This window comes from Neovison vison, chromosome 3, assembly GCF_020171115.1.
Source record: "Neovison vison isolate M4711 chromosome 3, ASM_NN_V1, whole genome shotgun sequence".
In the NCBI taxonomy this organism is placed as follows: Eukaryota; Metazoa; Chordata; class Mammalia; order Carnivora; family Mustelidae; genus Neogale; species Neogale vison.
In genome coordinates this window covers 153150098-153170976 of record NC_058093.1, presented here as the reverse complement: position 1 = coordinate 153170976, position 20879 = coordinate 153150098, and positions in this window count along the sequence as shown.

Here is a 20879-nt window from a genome sequence, read left to right as displayed (position 1 = left end):
TTGTGGAAAGTTAAAGATATATACTATAAACCCAAAACATCCACTGAAATAACAAAATGAAGAGTTATGGATCATAAACTGACAAGAAGCCAAATGGAAGTCACAAAAATTGCACAATTACTCTAAGAAGGTGCAGAAAAGAAGGGAAAATGAAGGAAAGAACAGCTGAAATAAACAGAAAACAAACTGAAATATGGTAGATCAAAACTAATAAAATAATCACATTAAATATAACCATCCAATTAAAATGTAATGATTGTTAGACTGGACAAAAGACCATGGCCCAAATACATGCCGCCTATAAGAAATCCATTGTAGGGGCTCCTGGGTGGCTCTGTCAGTTAAGCATTGGCCTACAACTCAGATCATGATCCCAGGGTCCTGGGTCCTCTTGCTCTCTCTCTCAGATAAATAATAAAATCTTAAAAAAAAAAAGAAGAAAGAAAGAAATCTACTGCAAATCTAAAGATAAAAATAGATTAGAAGTAACAGGATAAAAAATAATATACTATGCTAACACTAATGAAAAGAAGCCTTGAATGGCTAAACTGGTATGAGTCAAAGTATATTTCAGAGCTAAGAACATTGCTGGTAATAAATATGTTCATTTCATAATCATAAAGAGGCAAGAAAACATAAGCAAACACTGAAATATTTATGCACCTACAGACAAAACTTGAAAATAAATGAAGCAAAAACATATAACTGCAAAGAGAAATTGTCAAATAAACATATTGGAGATGTACATACTCATCTCTCAATAACTGTGAGAACAAGTAGACAGGAAAACAGTATGGACATAAAAGACATTAACAACACTATCAGCCAACTTGTCCTAACTGACATTTTTTTTTTTTTTTAGTTTTACTGAGTTTTATCTTAGCCCATAATTTACAGTTGGTGTAAAATTTCTTTTCTTTTTTTTTTTTTTATAAACATATAATGTATTTCTATCCCCAGGGGTACAGGTCTGTGAATCGCCAGGTTTACACACTTCACAGTATTCACCATAGCACATAAAAGATTTTATTTATTTGTTTCATAGACAGATAGAGATTACAAGTAGGCAGAGAGGCAGGCAGAGGGAGAGGGGGAAGCAGTCTCCCTACTGAGCAAGGAGCCCGATGTGGGGCTCAATCCCAGAACCCCGAGACCATGACCTGAACCAAAGGCAGAGACCTAACCCACGGAGCCACGCAGGCGTCCCCTAACTGACATTTATAAACTATTCTGCCCAACAACAGCAGAGTACACATTTACCAAGCTAGACCATATTCTGGGCTATGAAATAAGTCTTAATAAATTGAAAAGGATTTGTTATAAAAAGTATGTTCTCAGATCACAATGAAATTAAATAAAAATTGATTTTTAAAAATTCCCAAACTCTGGGGTATCAAACAAAAGAAAAATGATATAATTTCTAATTCATTAGAGGGAAGACAGAATAATAAATAATAATTAATCCAAAAGGAGGCAAGAAGGAAAAAAGAAGTAAGAAATATGTAATATTTCCCAAAGTTTTAATAACTACATTAAGCACAAATGTAGGAAACATCACTACAGATGTTACAGACATTAAAATAGAGATTTATGAGCAAATTTTTACCAAAAAATGTGAAAATTTAAACAAAAGGTACATTCCTAGGCAAATAATAATTTGCAAAACAGAAACAAGATGAAATAAAAAATTGCCATAGTCCTATGCCTCCAGAACAAGAGAAATAAATCTCTGTTGTTTATAAGCCACCCACTTTATTTTTTTTTCTGTGATAGCAGCCTGAACAGACTAAGAAGTGACAGTATAATAAAAACATTTCAGAAATACCAAAGCTGAAAGAAATAATCACCAGTGGACCCACACTACAAAATATATTGTCACAAGTCCTTCAGACAGAAGGAAAATAATACAACATATGAATCTGAATATACACAAAGGAAGGATGAGCACAAGAAATGGTAATTGTATAGATAAAAATATAAAACCTTAAAATTTTATTTAAATTTATTTAAACAAAACGAACCTAAAGTTATATGTTTTCAAAAGAAAAATTTCAAGTCCAGAAAAATGAAAATTGGACAAAAGTGTTTATGTACATAGATGGCAAAATTTTATACATAAAAAATTTAAAAATAACTTATTTTCAAATTATCAGAATTGTGTAAACTTGCTTTATAGCAAGTAGATCTATAAAGGTAATTGTGGACAGTCTAGGAGGAGATTATCATGTGTATGGTCACCTAATTTATGACAAAGAAGGCTCTATAAATGGAATAAATGATGGTATTTCATTAAATGGTGGTGGATCAATCAACGTGGACAAAGAAATGAACTGTGAAGACAATTACCTCCCACCATAATAAAGAATTGTCTAACAAGATTTAAAAAGTGACATGAGAAGGAAAAATGATATATTGAATTAAGTTAAAGAAAACCTCTTTATCCAGAGACATTTGAAAGAATAAAAATACAAGCCACAGAATGTGAGAAAATATTTAAAATTCATGTATATGATAAAGAACCTCCACTTGGAGTACACACAAAGAGTTATAAAATCAGTGAGAAAAAGGTAGAAAATTTAACACAAAGATGGGCAAAAGATATACTGAGACACTTCACCAAAGAAAATATGTACTTAACCAATAAACATGAAAGTTTCTCAACTTAATAGCTCTTAGGAAGATGCTAATTGAAACTACAGTTCAGGGTGCCTGGGTGGCTCAGTGGGTTAAAGCCTCTGGCTTCAGCTCAGGTCATGATCCCAGCGTCCTGGGATCGAGCCCCACATCGGACTCTCTGCTCAGGAGGGAGCATGCTTCCCCCCTCTCTCTCTGCCTGCCTCTCTGCCTACTTGTGATCTCTGTCTGTCAAATAAATAAACAAACTCTTTTAAAAAAACAAACAACAATAAAAAAACTACAGTTCAATTCTGTTGTACAAACAATGGAATGGTAAAAATTTAAAAAGCAAAAAAAAAATATATCAATCAGTGAAGATATATAGCAACTGAAACTTTCAAAAACTGGTGGTATAACCACTCCAAAAAACTTCTGACAATATCTAATAAAGTCAGTTATACACATAGAGTGTGACCCAACAATCTAACTCCTTAAGTAACAGATTTGTATACATATTTTTATCAAAATATATGGACAAAAGTGTCTATAAAAACAACTGTAAAAGCCCTAAGTTGAAAACAATAAATAACCAATACAATGTTAAACATAGGATATGGATCCACAGTAGAATTGATAAATAATCAATTCCACAGTAGAATTGATAAATAATTGATAAATATATTCATCCAAAGAAATATTATACAGCAAAGACAATGAACTCTACCATTACCTGCAAAAATACGGATGAATTTCACAAACATTATTTAAGCAAAAGACACAATAAAGAAATGAGTGCATACCATATAATTCCAATAATATAAAGTCCTAAAGCAGGCACAATTAATTTATGGTGCTGCAAGTCAGGATAGGGGTTAGCTTCATCGGGCAGTGGGCAGGCTATAAAAGAACACAAAGTTCCTGATAATGTTTTGTTGCTTAAACAAGGTGAAGGTTACCCAAGTATTTTACTTGTGTTTACTTATAATATTCATCAGGCTGGATACTTATAATGTGTGCACTTTTCTTTACATATGTAATACTTCAGTAAAATTTCCACTAAAAATGTAGATCGGATTAAGTACCCTCTGCTTAGAACACCCCAGTGATTCACCACTGTAAGTAAATTAACATTTAAAATTATGCAATAATAATTAACAGTCATAATTTTATGCCAAAATATTGAAAAATAAATGTTTTCTGAAAAATATATACTCAATATTAATTACAAATGAATTGGGGAATCAGAGTCTGAGCATTACAGAAGTCTAACAATGCTACTAATGATCTACTCTAGAAAAGATCAGTCCCTGAGAATGTGATGGATAAAATCATACCAACTGTTTAGGAAACAGATTAATGCCCATATTAAATAAGCTGTTGCAAATCATGAAGAGAAAGAAAATTCTGCAACTCATTCTATAAGTTTGTATAGCTTAGATAGCAAAACCAAAACAAGATATTATAATGGCCCAAGCATCTGAATACACAGAATGATACACACTTACACAAACACACACAGAAAAGAAAAATAAGGCCAATCTCAGCTATAATCATAGAAACACAAGTTTGAAACAGAATACTATAAATCTATTCTAGGCAAATAATAATAACAGAATAACACCAAAACAAGTATATATTATACTAGATATGCAAGAATGGTTTGGTATTGTAAAGTATCTTGATGTAATTTATATTACTAATGTATTAAAAAAGAGAAATAAATGTAACCCATTCAGTACAGGTTGAAAAAAATCACTTGATAAAATTGAGTAACCTTTTCTCTTGGCTTGATAGAGCTCATTTGTCAGAAACATATAGCATACCAAGAAGATTAATAAGGATAAAATTATTTCAAGCTTTCTTGAAAAAAAGAAGTTAAGGATGCAGATTCAAGGAGAATAAACTGACAAGCTGTTATAAATAAAAATTAAGTTCCACTAGGAATGAAGAAACTTTCTCAATATGTAAAAATCTAATTTCCAATATATCAGTTAGAGTTAACTAGAAACATGATATTAATAAGCTTAATGAGATATGAATTACTACAGCTGTTTATTTAAGGTTTGTGGCCAGAGAGAGATGTTTTTTAATATAAGAACAATGGTATCAGGGTGAGCAAGCGGGAAATAGAATGTGGAACATCGTTAAAGGAAGGTATAGAATAAAATATGATACACAGAGCCAGCTATGGATACACAGAGCCAGCTTTGGACAAAATTATAAAATCCAAATGTGGACTCGGCTTTTGTCTAACCCCTCCTAAATTCCACTCCAGCTCCTAATGAATGGTGGTCGGATGCTGCTCCACATATGTCGTAGTTCTTTTCTTCCAGATACTGAGGAGACCCATAAAGTACTGCCCTTCCTGGGCTATTTCTGATCCTTCCACAGCTCCTGCAAACACAGACTTCTCCATAATCCTCAGGTCTCAGGGCCCTGATCTCGCTTTTCTAAGCTACAGGACAGCTCCTTTAGAAACTGCTGCAGAATAAGTAATAATGACTTGTAACTCTTTATTATGTCTCCACTCCTATGAATAACTGCTTATTATCGTAAAATTTATTATGTCTCCACTCCTATGAATAACTGCTTATTATCGTAAAATGGAAACTTTATTTCAAAGGACTGAGTACTTCATGGAGTGTGTTAAGTAACTAAAGTTAACATCTAAGGGGGCTGAGGAAATAAAGTCTGGTTTCCTCTCACCTCATTTTCTTTATACACATTCAGATAAATAACAATAACATTAGTATATTTACTAACAGGATAAGTCAGTGAATGCACCAGCAAAAACAAAAGCCAGCAAAAAACGAAAGCAAAATGTTACATAAACCTATGTGATGTTTAAAAATTGTACTTTTTCACCCAAGATGGGGGCTTGAAAGTAAGGAGTGGTCTGGTGGTGGTGACAGCTAAAGGGAAAATAAAAGGTCTGCAGCTGAATCAAAAACAGTTCTGTGACAATACTTTGGGGATATATGCATCAAATTCTATGTCAAATATTCTCCTCTCCTCTTGGTCAGCCTGTTGAAAACACAGGACCACAGCCTCTGTATTGACACATCTGGTGAATTTCTGTAGTGGGAGCCAGGAGCTAGCACTTTCCACATACAGGTGATCTAGGATCACCCTTTAAAAAATACTAGAAATGCGATTACTTCTTTGAACAACAGATGGCAGTAAAGCCAAAAGAAAGATACGATATCTTGTAGCCTCAGAAATTGTTACAAAGCATAGGAAAAACTTGACTTCCGCATGGCCACACTTTTGAATATAAAAGCTTCTTTGAAAGGTTATTGGTTCAAAACATAATTCTTATTACACAGAGCAATATCGTATTATCTGATAACTTTTGTTTAGTAATTTAAATTTTTAAAAACTCCTTTTAAAAATACATATCATTGGGGACGTCTGGGTGGCGCAGTTGGTTGGACGACTGCCTTCGGCTCAGGGCGTGATCCTGGAGTCCCGGAATCGAGTCCCACATCAGGCTCCCAGCTCCATGGGGAGTCTGCTTCGCTCTCTGACCTTCTCCTCGCTCATGCTCTCTCTCACTGTCTCTCTCTCTCTCAAATAAATAAATAAAATCTTTAAAAAAAAAAAATACATATCATTGAATTGTTCCCCTCTTCCATGAAGACTTTATTTACTCTACCCACTGAACTCCTCAAAACTTGTATTTGATTTGGGCAGGTGTTTTAAAATAATAATAATGATGTGTGTGTGTGTGTGTGTGTGTGTATTTCATTATTTTATCTATTCAACAAATAGCTCTTGAGCTCATGCAATGTGTTCCCAGACAGACTGTGAGAAAATAAAACTCACATAATTCTGAGGGATATAGATAAGTCCAGAGATAGATAAGGACGAGGCACTTAATAAATTAGGTAAAGGGAATAATAACATACCAGTTTCTTTTTGGAGAATTAAAGATGTTTCTCTGCATGAGGTGACATGAGGGTTGAGGCCTAATTTCCAAAAAGAGAAAGCCAAACAAAGGAGTTGGAGAGAGATAGGATGCAGGAGTATTCTCTGCAGTGAAGGAGCCCCATTATGCAAAAATCTCCAAAACAAGAAACAGTGCAGTGACTTTGGAAAATCTCAGTTAATTTAGTATGGTTGAAGCAAAGATTTAGGTTGGATATAAAAGAAATTTAATCTAAATATTGAGACCAAACCCTGAAAGGTCTCAAATAAACAACTCAGAAATTTAAAAGTACTGCAAAGAAAGTTGGGTGTGTGTGTGGCGGCAGGGGGGGGGGGTTGGGTACAGCTGGGTGGCTCAGTGGGTTAAATATCTGACCCTTGTTTTCTGCTCAGGTCATGAATTCAGGATCATGGGCACAGAGTCTGTTGAAGATTCTCTTTCTTCCTCTCCCTCTGCCCTACCTTCCCACCCCCTCTGCTGCTTGGTCTTTCTTTCCCAAATAAATCATAAAATCTTTTGCTTGTTTAAGGAAGGCTATTATGGGGGATTAAGGGAACAAAAAAAAGTTCAGTCACATCAATTATATTATTTGCTCTTCATTAAAAATATAAGGTGGTCACAAAAGAGTTCTCAAATAGATTTCTTAGAGGGAGGAGAAAACCATCAGGAACATTAAGTGATTTTCTGCAAGATCATACAGCTCTGTTAGAAAGGGCCAGGACTTCTGAGTTAACACCCAGGGCCCTCTGTAAGCAAGGAATAGCCTTGTAGCTAACTGTGCTTGGACTGAAAGCCATAAACACCTCCATGACCCACTGAGCACCCACTTTTTGTCAGTCAAAGACTAAGTATTTTACATGAAGTATCTCTAATCCACACCAAAAATCCAACACAGCTATTAAACCCATCAAACAAATAAGGATATTAAGGCTCTGGAATTCGGAAAAGTGCAAAAAATTGTAAAGAATGGAAGGATCGAGAGAATGCAAACATTACTGGCCTTAAGTTTAGATATATTTCCTCTTCAGCTGAGTCAAGAAAAATAAAATAATCTCTGTTCTGTTCTGTCAAAACATCTAGTGTTCAGGTGCTTTGTGGTTGGGAAGCACTGTGTTTATAAGGACTATATAAAAATGACAGAGAATTAAGTGTTCCTCTGGATTTAAAGCTTTCCTATACCTTGAACTGACCTTATATTCAGACTGAAACATTCTCATTTCATACTCCTAAACAGCTCATATGAAGGTTCATATAAATATTAATACTTTACAGATGAGGAAATTGAGATCCAGAGAGGTTAAGTGACTTGTGCCTACACAGCTAATAAATGTCAGTCAGACAAAGCCAATTGCAAGACAGAAAGAATAAAGTGTTATTACGCCAATTTAACAGATAGCATATAAATATAACAAAAGAAGATTCTTTATCTTTGTAATGAAATTTTATTTTCTGGTTATAAAGTAATATATGTTCATTACTGAAATTTGAAAAGAAAGTGGAATTTTTACAGTCAAAACAACTAAATACTAAAGCTATAATATGAAACGAAAATGTGTAGAGAGAATATGATAGACATTTAACCAATATTCTATCCTCCCAAACTTTCACACACACAAAAAAATACCCCATCAACACAGGGAAATAGTAGCAAGTTAACAATGTGTCTAGTGGATTTGTAATTAAAGCATTATCCTGCAAATACAGAATATATCTTTTCTAAAAATCCACAGAAAATACCATAAGCATTAACAAATTCTGAGTTATATTGTCCAAGTTGCAATGAAACTTCAAGACTATAAATAAAATAAGAGTAATCATCATCTGAATTAGAGAATAATGAAAATGAGAACAGTAAAACAAACCTGCACTGGGAGGGAACTTCATTGCTTTAAATGTTCTTTTTAAATTATTATTATGAAAATAAAAAACAGAGGAAACATTTATTTTTGAATTAATGACCTTCTACATATCACATGCCTAGAAAATATCAGAGAATGGTATTAGGAAAATGACAGAATTATCATAAACATCTCAATCATATTTGTGTGATATATTAGAATTTCTATGGTGACAAGTGACAGTAACTCAGCTCAAAGTAGATTAAATGTGTGGAATTTTTTTTCAATCAATTTTGAGAGGTAATAGATATGATCAGAAATAAAGGAATCAGGGATGTGGGGGACTTTTTTGTGACTGCAGCAGAATGGCCATAGAAAGCTGTAGATTCTTAGATCTGTAGATTTGTGACTTGAGAAGTAGTAAGTTTTTCCTCATAAACTAGAACTAAAACAAGCCCATGGAAGAATTTCTAAGTCTTACTTGAGTCACTTAGCCATTAAAAAATGAGATATACTTCTGTCCTTCAGTCAAGGGTAAGTTTTCAAAAAAATACTGGGGAGATCATTCTGGAAAGCCCAAACCAAAAGATTATATGAACTTCCCAGAAAATGAAGTTATGTGATAGAAAATGTAAGATTCCAGAAGCAGAAGCCAAGTTCCAATCCTTAGCTTGAACTGGAGGGGATGTTGTGTTGAGACAAAGAAAAGTACCAAAACCTCTCATGAAAATAGGAGAAAGTAAATAAAAATATGACATAAAAATATAAGTAAAAATAGAAAATAAAAATATAGGATATATTCTCTATAGACATATATACACATACATACATGCACATATATACAAAACCAGTAAACAATGAGTTTAATAAATAATGAAATAAGTGATCCTTTGTAATAGCTGTTAAGTAAATTAATTAAGCTGAGAAAACACAATCTGAAAGAACTAAATACATCCAGAGGCACAGATCAAAAAACAATTATTTCTCAAAAAGCTAGAAAACTTCAAGATGGGTAACTATCAACATGATACTGATACCATATACATGCAGAGTTGCTCTAGGCTTTATTTAAAGATCTGAGGCTTCTAATAATAGCCCAGATTTCAATGTCTCCTTTCATCTGTCTCTACCCTCCCTTTGAACTTACTACTAATGATTCCACTTAAATTTAACTAAGAACTCCTAGGGATGTCTCATGTGACTTTCTATCTAACCTAGGTCTAGTCAACTGCCCAGCTAGTAACTGCGTGGCATTAGCTATTTCTTTCCTTTTCTGTTCTTCTCTCATTGTTCAGAACTGAAAGGTCCACTGGACTTTACTGTCTCCTAGCAGGGACTGGAGTCTCTCTCTGGACATCTTCCAGATGTCCCTGTGTCATCCAGGAATTACCTTCTGCCAGAGCCCACAGAAGCTACAAATTCAGAAGATAAAAAGCTGAATGTTTCCTTTTTTGAAAGGAACATGCTTATAAAAGATACCAAAGTAGTGTTCATATCCTAATGTCTTACAGACTTCATGAAATAAAACAGCTCTTTCAATTTTTCAGTTTTCTTATTCATCATAATACTCACACATAAATCCAGATGGGATCTGGACAGTGGAATAAATCTAAAGGACAGATAATGTGCTTTCCTCCAAGGTGACTCTCGTCTTTGTCAACCAACACAAGACATCTGTTGATTTCAATTGAGGTGAGTTCACTTTTATTTGCTCCTATTGCCTCTGGAATGATTGTCTCTCAGATGCATGCTAAGTGTAAATTTTCTGCATAACACTTACCTGGACTTGAGTCCAGGTATTCCGATATTTGATTAATTTCTCCAGGCACTGGTAACAATCATGGATAGTCTATTTTAAAAAGATAAACAAACCAGAAACAGACAAACAAAAGTATGTGCACCTAGAGAAAACTGTATCATCATGAATTGGATAGCTCTGTTTCTGACCCTTCTCCATTTTAGTACTCTTCTTCTCATCGAAACTTTCCTTGGTTTAATATTGTCCCAAGTCTCCAAATGAAACTATCACTTGCAGTCTAAAACAACACAATACATCACTATTCTAATTCTATTCTGTCTCATTTGCTCTCTCAGTTGGTTCCTGTATGTTGGTCATTTGAGTAGACAATGAACATTGAACAGGCAGGAAACGTGTCTTACATGATTGTGATCTCAAATTGCCTAATATGGAGTTGCATATGGAATAGTAAGTGCTTGTTTCCTTTCATATCTAACTTACACATTGAGCCAGTCTTTCCCCTTTGCCAGGATTGGATATTGAAATTATTAATGTAAAAATCAATTTGTATTTGAAATTCCTCAAATCATATTTCTATTTTATTACCATGTAATTTTCTGAATATGGTAGAAAAATCTCTGTCTGTTAATGAATTCTGTTTCAAATGCTCTCATTATAAAACTTTCAAATCTCATTAACTAAACCAGGCATTAAAAATACAAGGATAATAGAATAAAATGGGAAACTGTTGATATGATTAGATTTGGGTAACTTTCTTCTTTTACTGTGGGGAGAAAAGAATATGAACTGTCTGAGTAAATGATAATTTAAGCATAGGAAACATACTTTATAAAGTGCAAGGAACACACTTCTCTACATGTTCTGGAAGTATCAATAATTTTCTCAGCTAGCTGCAACCTAGCTAGAATTATGGATAGAAGAATAAAAATGTGGTGTATCTTAACAAGCCCATGCTGATATTAGCATTTTTGTAATGTGTATTTTCAATAGTGATACAGAATGAAAATATGCACCCCATAAAGATACCCTCTACTAATTCCAATCCTCATGTACAGTTGTCCAAGCCTTTATTCAGCTATACTTCCTGGAAATTTAAACTTAAGTTTACTGACTGTTATTTACTCTAGACACCTTAGCACACTTTTCTGGAAATGCAGGAAAGAAATAACACTTAAGCAAGTAATATAGATTTCTAAAAAGTTTTGGACTTTCCCCAAGTACTTTTCTTCTCTTTTAGTCACATACTATACTTCCTGGAGGCAGAAAGGAAACAAAACAATACAAAACAAAATGGATCTGGCATTTTAAAATCCATTAGAGAATCATAAAATGTTAAGAGCTGGAAGCAATCATCAGATCATAGACCTACCTACTATATAATCGAGACCTACCTACTATATAATCGAGAGTAAATGCAGCATAGATTTACGTACTCAAATCTGCTGTTAATTGAAGGCAGAATAATCAGTCCCTGGCACACACAGTTATATGCTTTCTAACACTCCCAAGAAGCTGAATGTTCAATAAAATAATTAATCGAACCCTTAATATGCACTCTTTTTTTCCTCCTATTTTCTGTTACCACATTCCAATAGGGCCTATATCTCTCAGCCCCTAAATTAACTTCTATTTGTGCTTTTTCTGCCACTTCTTAGTGTTCCTATGGTAAGAACTTAGGTTTGAGAAGAAGCCCAAGGTGACCCAACACCTATACTCATCCTGCCACAAAGATATATATGAGATCTTGACCTAATCACTGTACTTTTGGGGTGTAATTTTTTTTTTTTTAAAGACACACACACACACGCACACGGAGAGAAAAATCAGGGAGAGGGATGTAGGTTCAAATTTTACTATTCAAAATGTAGCCCTAGGACCAGCAGCATTGGCAATACCTTGGAGCTTGTCAGAAATGCAGGCTTCACCCCAGACTACTGAATTGGGATCTGCATTTTAACAAAATATTCAGGTGATTCATGTACACACTAAAGTGCTGAGGGAATTTTTAAAAAATGTCTATTTTCCTGTTACATATCATTTATGCTTTTCTGTAGAGGGATGATTCTACCACATCAATTTTTTCCTTTGTGAAAAGATACTACTGGTGATACACAGAGGCAGGGAAGTTTTCCCAGAGCCTTTTCCATCAAATTCCCTTTTCTCCCTCCATGTTGTCATGGCTTTAAAGCAGACCTTTCTCCCATTCCAGTTCCATTTCTGTCCCTATAATGAAGTACCACTTTCTGTTAGCTTTGTCTGCATGATCTCATCCAGCTGGGGGATCTTCCTGCCAGGCCAGCAAAGGACCAATCACACCATCCCTTTTGAGGACAGCACCCTGGGATGGTAAGTGACTGGGCAAAGGTTACCTGGCAAATGGTAGGTGGAAATTAAAATCGAGGGAGATGGCTTACCACCTGGTGAGGTCCTGAGACCATTAGAGCAGTTTGGGCCTAATGCTGCTCTCATCTGTATTATATTTCACGCACATTTCCTGCCCTGCAGCCATTGTTACCATTGTAATTACAGACTCATATTCAGCTGCCTTGAGAATGCTGATGGTTGTAAAAGAGAACACTTGCCACAGTGGGTGGGAAGGGCTGGGCAAATTGCAAAGCTCCTATTGTGTAAGACTGGAAATCTGTGATTTTGGCTGACTCCTCACCACAAAGAAAGACTACATATGTACACTGTGCCCCCATCAACCTTTCTTTGCTTAATTCTGTCATAAAAAAGGTTAAGCAGAAACAAGCAGGCAGAAGATGCTGAAGATCCAAAAGGAAAGCAAGCAGAAAACTATTTCTGAATTAAAAATAACAGACTATATTGGTCAAGACTAATACCTAAAATTAGAAAAACGTTGCCTTACATGTCCTGACATGAAGCCTATTTTTAAGGAGGCTATCTTCCCCCAATACCACTATCACTCAACCTGAAACTGGACTACAAGCATTCATTCCCATGAATCAAGAAATCATTTATTGTTTAAGGGTTCTTAAAATTTTTTTTCATTTTAAAACTGGGTTTTATTTGATGCAATCTTTTTCTTCTAAGAAGAAACATACAAGAAAAAAAAAATGGCTGAAAGGATAAGATACCCCCTGTCACTGGACCAGAAGAGCCCTCACCAATCAGTGTTCTTCTTCCCACTGAGTCTGAACAAAGATCTAGATGCATAATATTTCTTAACACAGGAAAGCAGGCAGAAGGAGCTACCAGCAGATTAGACATAATGCGATAAGACTTAGAACTCCTTCTTGATTTAAAGAAACATTAATTTTTCAAAAGTTAAAGTTTCTGAATTGGGTAATGGCATTAAATTGAGTTATGTAGTGTCTCCTATCCTCCCCTGCTACACTGCCACACCTACACTCATCCAAACTTCGGTTAACATAATAGCCTATTAAAAAGAAAGGAAAGAAAAAGAAATAAAGGATTTTCTTTTTCCCTACATTAATGCCTTGGAAAAAAAGAGTTTTTTGTTGTTATTTGCTTGTTTTTAAGATAAACTTCAACTAATATAAAATGGTTCAGTCACTTTAGAAAAGAGTTTGGCAGTTTCTTAACAAGTTAAATATAAATTTACTATGTAACCCAGCAATTCCACTCCTAGATATTACCCAAATGAAATCATTTGTTGAAACAAAAAATTCCATGTTAATGTTCATGGTAGCATTATTCATAATAGCCAATAAATGGAAACTACCTATATATCCATCAACTGGAGAATGATTAGGAAAAGTATGGCACATCCTCCACACATAGATGCTATACAACAATAAAAAGAAATGAGCCACTGATAAGTGCTACCACAAGGATGAACCTCAAAAACATTATGTTAAGTGAAAGAAACCAGACACAGAGACCACATACTGCACAGTTTCATTTATCTGAAATATACAGAAAAGGCAAATCTATAGAGACATAAAGTAGGTTGGTGGTTGCCTAGGGCTGAGGTTGGAAATGGGGATTAACTGTAAAAGAGCATAGGAGATTCTAGTGGGATGACAAAAATATTTTAAAATTATGGTTATCGTTGCATAACTTAGTAGTTTCACTAAAATTCAAATGGGTGGTTTTATGAAATGCAAATTATATCTCAATAGAATTGTTAAAAACATTTCAGCTGACAAGGACAGGGAAGTAACATAGCATTAAGTGAAAAGGGAGAAGTTAAAGAGTGGGAAGAATGGGGAGTGTATATTGACAGCCATGACTAGCAGCAGACCAAATTTATTTTCTTCTCGATGGAGCTACTGTAGTCAAGAGTACTTGCCTTATTTTAGAAGGAGGGATATCCATGTGACAGTGATAACGAAGACCTGAGTTAGGAGAGTGGCACAATAAGGTGTGTCCTCTGCTGCCAGTCATGCATGAGTCACTCCCAGGCCCAGGTCATGTTAGCCTTCCTCATGGATTCTCAAACATAAAATCAGATTTCTTAAAAAATGTTTTTCCTCTGTAATGCTCTCCCTCATCTTTTCTATAAATCCATCACTTCAAGACCATAGAATCCTTATTCACTTGATCGAAACCTTCCTTAGAAACAATCAAATACAGGGGACTGGGGAGATACCTGAGTTTGAATCTAGAAGAAACAGGTTTTGAGAATTCCTCAAGAAAACAGCATGAGTGCCTCGTAGCTATGGGAAGAATAAATGGGAGACAGCAAATGTCATCTTGATGACTTGGATGAGGAACTCTGCCACTACTGTAGCGGAATAGAAAAAAGTATAGATTTCAAAGGGATTTTAAAATGGTTAAAATGGTTTAAAATGGTTAAATCCAGTGGATATGAGAGAAACCCGTACAACTGGTTAGAATGGGGGTACTATTAATTGTGAAAGAAAACATGCAGGGCTACCAGTTGTTAAGGAAAAAGATTATGGGGTCACATTTTCACACTGAGACAACAAGCCAGTAGAAATTCTTGGAAGACAGTTTGCTAATAAATATGTCTAGAATTATAAGGAGAATTGCTGGTCTAGAAATTTAAATTTGAGAGTTAACAATATATAAAAGGAAAGTTGAAGGCATGTGGTGCCATGAAATATATAAATCAGGAGAGAAAATCTGGGAGAAGTGATTAGTTATGTCTGAACTTTGTGCCAGTCTAAGGGAAAAAACAAAAACCAAAAACCAAAAAAACAAAAGAGAAAATAGTCAAAGAATTAGGAGGATAAAAGGAGGATATGGTGATATGGATGGCATGTCAAAAAAGGAGTGGCTTGCATTGTTGAATACTGCTGAGAGAGGTTGAAAACTGGGCAATGAATTTTTTTTTTTTAAGATTTTTATTTATTTAACAGACAGACATCACAAGTAGGCAGAGAGGAAGGCTGAGAGAGGAGGAAGCAGGCTAGCAGGCTCCCTGCTGAGCAGAGAACCCAATGCGGGGCTCGATCTCAGGACCCTAGGATCATGACCTGAGCCGAAGGCAGAAGCTTTAACTCACTGAGCCACCCAGGAGCCCCTGGGCAATGCATTTAATAACAAGGAGGTTATTGGAGATAGCAGAGCCATTTTTGTCTAAGTACTGGGAGAATATGGATTGGAGAGGTAGAAGAACTGCATGATGAGTGGACAAATTGAGAAACATGGGTGAACAACTCTAGAGAAAATGGACTACAAAGGGATATTCAGAAGCAATGGCAGGGCTGGAGGAAGAAGTGTGGTCCGACCAGTTAAGACTTTATTCTACCCCTGAAACAAATAATACATTATATGTTAATAAATAAAAAATTTTTTTAAAAAGACTATTCTATATGGAAGTGATTGGCATATTCTTTTTTTTTTTAAGATTTTTTATTTATTTGTTAGAGAGAGAGAGACAGAGCGCTAGCACAGGCAGACAGAGTGGCAGGCTAGAGGCAGAGGGAGAAGCAGGCTCCCCGCTGAGCAAGGATCCCGATGTGGGACTCGATCCCAAGACGCTGGGATCATGACCTGAGCTGAAGGCAGCCACTTAACCAACTGAGCCACCCAGGTGTCCCCATTGGCATATTCTTAAGAGCTAGTGGGCAGACAGGAGTAGATATAATTAATAGTGTAAGGCAAGATGTGGTAAGTTTTGTAATGAAATTAAAAATACTCAATTTAGATAGGAGAAGGGTCACCTCCTTTTTTGATATACATGAGAGCAGGAAAAGTCATATTTGGAAATCTGGTCTGCAGAAAATCACTGGAGCTCCTGTCTGATGGGATCTGTTTTCTCTGTGAAGGAGAATGGTTAAGGTTTGAATCAGGCACTGGGTAAGAAGGGAGAGTGAACTGAAAAGAATGGTCATGTGTTTGTGGAGCACTGTTGACAGCCAAGTTGAGAGTGGCAATCATGATTTATTGGCAGTACAAATCTGTCTCATTGTATGATTTTTCCCTAGCATCACTGAACTGTTCTGGTACAAATCCGAGAAAGTGAAGAGCCAGCTGCCTCTGGAGTTAGGACTTTGCCATTTGATTCTGATGTAAGATCACCAGGGTCTGAGAGTTTTCTGAAACAATGATAATCTTTCAGAACCAGCTTTGGGTTAAGAGTAACTTCTCTCATTTTGCTTAACAGAAAGGGTTTATGGGTGCCAGCAGTCTGAGGTTCAAGGGTGCCTCTGTACTTCCTGGTATTCCATCTCTGTGTGCCACTGACACTCCTTCCTGATCCAGGTGTTCTAAAATGGCCACTTCCCTTGGTCCTGCTTTCAGCAAAGAATATATACCTTAAACTAAGGCTTCAAAGCCTAAGAATAACTCTATGCGTACTTGTGTTTGAATGGGGCAGGATTCCTTAATGCTTTGTTGGAAAGGGGTCAGTGATGGTGAACACAAATACCAGAATGGGAACTTCCCTATGTAATGGGGACTATCACATACACCATCTTGGGGATGCTTAAGCACTTATCGGCATTGCATATGGCACCCATCTCTCAGGTTGCCCGTGAATGATTCTATAGTTGTCTCATAAAATGACACAAAAGAGGGGTTCTAAAATATTTAGAATGAATAACTTTTGTTACAAAACAGCACACTCCCTGAATGAAGAGAAGAAACCATGATTTAGTAATAGGTAGCTATATCATACTTTATTTCCTCTTCTGGCCTGAAATTCTTTCAAACTGATATTTTGTATACATTTAAGAGGGGAAAATAGTGTAGCAAAACAATATATAAAAGTAGCAATAGATTTTAGATTTCACTGCACCCAGTCTTTCTCCCAATGCAAGTATCAAGCATCTTCAGCAGAAAGTTTTGTAAAAACTACTTCAACGTTTCCCTTACTTCTTGACTATAAGGAGAAATTCAGGACTCTGAAATAAGCAAAAGAGATTACTGAACATCCTTTCACTGGAATGATGGAGCCCCTCTGGACTGACTGACTTGGTAAGTGTCTTTGTCTTTGATAAGACTATATTTTACAACCATATTGAGATAAAAGGTACAGAAAACTGAGACAAACAAATACATTTTGTCCAATGGAGGTTTAATTAGCTCTCCTACTCAGCGTGAAAAAAGCCAGGTTTGCATTCATTTACATATTCATTTCCATATTCCTGGTCTATATATGTGTTCTATGGATTCTCCTTCAATTGGCTGTAACATTGGGGGGGGGCGTGTGTTTCTCTCCTTTAACTAATGGGTTAAATGAAAACTTTGACGTGCCATTTTACACACATATGAAAGTCATAACTTTACCTTTTTCAAAAACTGACTTTTAACAAAAGTCAGAACATTCCATTTTGGAACATCTCAACAACTATTAAAATCAAAAGGAGGCGTGCCTGGGTGGCTCAGTGGGTTAAAGCCTCTGCCTTCCGCCCAGGTCATGATCTCAGGGTCCTGGGATCGAGCCCCATATAGGGCTCTCGGCTTAGTGGGGAGCCTGCTTCCCCCCCACCGCCTGCCTCTCTGCCGACTTGTGATTTCTTTCTGTAAATAAATAAATAAAATCTTTTAAAAAAATCAAAAGGAAATGGAAACTTTCCCTCTAAAATCCTGGGTTTGTTAGTTTTTTGTTTTGTTTTATTTTTTAAGTGTATCCTTCATCCCCAAGTCACTTGGGCTTTAGTCATTTTTTGGTTTCTCTTGAAACTCTTATCATCCATATACCCAGTTCTAATTACTAAATTCAAGTGACTCTATCTTTAACAAAATCATAATCCCTTTGACCTGATACTTTGCATACATCTAAGAAGAGCAAATAGTATCAAATATTTTAATAGTATGAGAGTAGAAGGATATCATCTCCCATAGCTTTTAGGATATCTGTGGATTTTAATAGTTCATGGATTGGTTAAAAACATTAATGGATAATTTAATTAAAATCAAGATAAAGCCTAGCTACAAAATGAATAGTTTTCAGGAAATCAAGCACTGAAAATTGGATAAAACTAATTAGGACCCAGGGCTGAACCAACATGTTTGGGTTCTACTCGGGTCTTCTGACACTCTGCTCAACATTTAAAGATCTTAGAAACAGAATAAATTTAACCAACTTATATTAACCAAACAGAACAAATTCAACCAACCAATTTAACCTTGGTTGGGAAAGAATAATGACCCTTGATTTGCATTATATCCCTGTTAATTTATATACACTGAGTAATTCTCTAAAGGAAATCAGTATGTAGTTGGAACAGGTTAGGAGATATTGAGTAACCAAAAAGAAAAATCAAAGACAATCAGAATTATCATACCCTATCTAAACTTCCATCTTATTCCTCATCACACTTTTGGCAACTCTAAACTGCACCCAAGTTGTCTCTGATACATGATCCCTGTTATTTGGGCTACATATTTTTGCCCACAATAACCATTTTATTTGTAATGCACTTTCCCCAATGATTTTATGTTTAAATTCCATCCATTCCTTAACATTTACCCTAAGTTCCTTCTCTTCAATGAACATTTCTTCATCTGAAATACCTTTATAAAAATCATATTGTAAATATTTGCATGTGTATACTATCATTTTTTTTAATGTACTCTCCAGCTGTGCAGGGATTGGGGCTTATTCATTTTTCCTTCCCTAAGTTTAAAATGCAGTATGTATGAAACAAATGATTGCCAAATATATGAATACAGCAATAAGCCAGCATTCACTAATGTTATTCTACTAATTAGGAAAAGAAGTGAAAGGAGTATCCTATTTTTGTTTTATATTTAAAAGGATGGTATGTTCTCGTTTAATCCATTCTGTCCTCCCTTTTAGTACAAGACATTATGTCCAGCAATTAAGCAGTGAGAGACAATGAGTGAGATGTTTTTCTGTGCCATGCAGATGCAATTGCCCACAATAAGAATTAGCATTTTCCTTCCACCGGAGCCCTCAGCAGCTGCAAAGAGTGACTCACTGACTGGCATGTGGCAATGATTACATTATCTGGTGATAAGGGGGTCACAATTAAATAATGCCCTTTGCCAGTGTGTGTGTTGCAACTCCAACCCAGATGAGCAATCCTCCCCTTTCCCACTGAGCTAATGCAGATCTTGGAAATAATGGAAGACAAAGACTTCTGCCACCCTCTATCATTCCAGCAAGGTTCTGCTCTATAATAGGTAGTAGTAATTCAGTTGTAATTAAGCAAGGCCTGATATATTATTTCCTAATGAACCCAAGTGAAGTCATCTCCCACTTTTTCCCCATGCCTCTAATTAGGCAATAAGGACTATATCACAAGCAATAAAGATCACTTTGCTGGGCTAGTGATAAGGGATCAGAGAGCACACAGGGAGGCTCCAATGGCCCAGAGTGAAAGGCAGGTAAGCAGCAGTTCTAATGGAATATCCTCCATTCTTCCTGCCATCTGCTCCCAAATTACCTAGGTGGCAAGCACTGATGAGGAACAAATTAAACTGAAGCTAGAACAAGAAGCTTGAAACCATCAGTCAGAAGTCCAGCAATTTAAATCAGAGCTTTATGTGTGTTCGTTCATTGTATAATTATTCTGGTACTTTATGTATTTCTAAGATTTTTATATCTACTCTCTTTTATATCTACTCTTTTATATCTCTCTTTTACATCTATTCTTGGGAAAATCAAGGGAATTACAATAAAGGGTTTTCATTTTTCCTGTCTTATGCACAAAGAGATCAGGATTCCAAGCCTTAAAGTGGAATACTCAGTGTAGGGAAGTTACATTGTGCAGCATAGCATTCAGAGATGTCTACATATGAATCCTTCTATCAAGTTAACTCCAAAGTTGTTTTGACTGTATTTGCTTTCCTGTGATATCAAACAGGAGGAATGCTCTCCTTGCTTTCTCGTAGATTCTTTGGTGAGGAAAATAGCAGCTTTCTTTACCTACCTTCAGTTCATCTAAGGCAGTGGTAGACAAACAAGGCTTCAAGTTCTTCATCTGTTTTTTGTAATATATGTGAAAAACTAGGCACTGTCTATAGTATGCCCTTCTGATCTAGATTCTAGGGGAGCTGTTTTACAATGTTAGATTATAAGTTAACTGAGAACAAAGCAAAAGTAATTTGTGCCTATGGACATGGAAATGAATACTGCCTAGTGGGGGGGACAAACCATTTTCCCTCCTGTCGAAATGCCAGTTTTCCCTCCATTTATACATTCATGGCAATATTTTGATCTTTATGTGTCCATTCTTTGACCTTTTTGTATTGGTTGTAATATCTGTTTGGTTTCCTCATGTAGGTAAAAAATCTTTAACCCATATTTATTTTGTATCTGTATATGAGTCATTATCATACTCATTTTTATAATTTTCTCTTAATAAGAGTTTTA